At 50.1% G+C, this 2,282-nt stretch overlaps 1 pseudogene; it reads left to right on the forward strand.

Moving 5' to 3' along the window:
• Positions 1-495: 495 nt before the first annotated feature.
• On the forward strand, positions 496-1,350 carry LOC125529337 (annotated as a pseudogene).
• The last annotated feature ends 932 nt before the right edge of the window (positions 1,351-2,282 follow it).

The raw sequence follows: 2,282 nt of genomic DNA on the forward strand, positions 1-2,282 counted from the left end.
GAGAGGCTACCAAGGATAGACAACTAGGTTGTCGGATCCCACACATAGCAATACATGTTACACGTACGCATAACATGCAACTATGTGTTGTACAACATGGCATCACAACATAACACAAACTCATATAGATAAAGGACCAAAAGAGCCACATCTCTCCCTAATAATAAAGCATGGATTGAGTCTCCGGGTTCACCGTCGCAGCAAGTTTGCAGAAAGGTCCTTGAGCTTTTTGGTAAATGATCCTATAGTCCCTATTTGACTCGATCTGAGAAAACGTTTTGGTTTTGCAAACTAATCCCTGCATTTTGTAAAAATTCCCTTCGCTCTCCTTTCTTCTATCTTATCCCCTTCATCGCACCGACGGCTGCCCCTCCCCTCCCGTCGGCTCTCTCGGCGTCTCCCTCCCCTGCCCTGGCTCTGGCTCCCCCCTCTCCCTCCGGCCCTCTCGGCCTCTTCTCCACCTCCGGCCTCCTCGGCCCCCCTGTCGGCGCCTAGGCACCTAGCGCCCTCCACGGCTGCTGCCGGCGCCTCCCCTCTCCGTTCCTCTTCGTTGTGCCCGACAGCGGGAGGGGCCCTGATGGGAGCGCTCTTCTGCCCCCCGTTGCGGCGCTCCCCCTTGCCGACCGCGTCGCGAGTACACCTGCCGGTCTCAGTGTCCACCTCAAACGCCCTGATCCTCCACAAGGACACCCTGATCCACAAGGCCATCCCAGTGCCCATGCCCGACGGCAGGGCGATGGTGGCCGTCATCTACTTCCAGCCGCACTGCCAACAGTAGGCCACAGATCGACCCGGCAAGAGAACCTTCAAATCAGTGAGGCCGAGCAACATCCTGGCCGTGGTGGACCTGGCGCTCCACCGCGGGCAGCTCTACGCCAACACCCGGTTCAGGATTGTGTACGTCTTCCTGGAGCTGCACGGGCTGGGCTCCGCGTCCCCGATATCATCCCGTCCGTGACGCGGAGGCCAACCTCGTGCGTGGAGAGCAACTTCCTCGTGCAGACCCCCGGCGGTGGGGCGCTAATCCAAGTGGAGCTCGTCGAGGCGGCCGAGGGTGAGGAGTTCATGGTTCGCGTGCTGGACGAGTGCGGTGAGATGTGGGAAGAGGAGGACGACATCGGCAACGTTGCGGTGCCCATGGACACGTCCGACACGGTGGCTATGTCCATGATGGAGTGCCCCGGGCTGAGGCCCAACACCATCTACTACAGGGACCTCAACAGTGGTGAGACACGGGTTTAGGCATACAGCCTCGCCGGCAAGCACAAGAAGGTTGAGGTCATCGAGTCCCTCTCCAGGGCGGAGGGAAACAAGCGGCCGTGCTTCTGGTTCACAACGCTCTATTCATAGTGACAGTGAGTCCTGATCATGATCAACATCTGTTTTTAGCCTGATCGTTTGATCGTGATGCTATGTCTGCGAGTTGTGCAATGTTCATCGAGAGTCTGTAGTATCTCTTTATGCACAGCTTATTCACTTGAACCTTCTTTAGTTAAGCGGCACTCCAGATTTGACAAAAGATGCTCTTCAAAATATAGATATGATTAACATGTTAGTCTTGTTCAGTTTGATTCGTACTACTTCTATATGATCACCTGTAGGAAAAACTGTCTATGCCAATGGTGGGCTCTATGCCGAGTGTTATTTCAGAATAACGATGTGGACTTTCTTCTTTACCATTCATATGACCCTTTTTTGTATGATTACTTTTTGCATAGTAAGCTCTTCCATGATTACTAATAGTCTGAATGTTGTTTTATTCTGCAAGTTGTTTGAATACTTAAGTAGAGAGTCACACACACACAGACTTGCTTAGTTTGGTCTCTTTACATATACCACTTTATTTCCTTCCACAAACACTTTTGAGATTCATTTTGACACACTTCTATGTGTTGTCACACTTAATGACTGCGGTTCGCACAACATGTAAACATTCCAGTTAATGTTAATTGAGAATTATTGTTTCGCATCACACTAGCAAGATAGGAACACAAAAGACAAGATTAGTATGACAATACTTTTTTATTATGTGCGACGGCACCCATTTTTGTTTTTTGTCACAGACACATCAATCTGCATATAGGATGTGGCGTTTGACCCTGATAACATCAACAAATTGTCAATGGACTGCACTCAAGCCAGAGAATTGGCCTTTGCAGGTGCTTGTCTTTTGTTATTGTCTTCTTACACTATCTAGAATGTTACTAGCATTAGAACTGTCATTGACCCTACTGCTATCCTTCTTTCCTTTTAACTTAACCTTGACAGAGGCAAACTAACCT

Source organism: Triticum urartu, unplaced genomic scaffold (genome assembly GCF_003073215.2).
Source record: "Triticum urartu cultivar G1812 unplaced genomic scaffold, Tu2.1 TuUngrouped_contig_5530, whole genome shotgun sequence".
Classification (NCBI taxonomy): domain Eukaryota; kingdom Viridiplantae; phylum Streptophyta; class Magnoliopsida; order Poales; family Poaceae; genus Triticum; species Triticum urartu.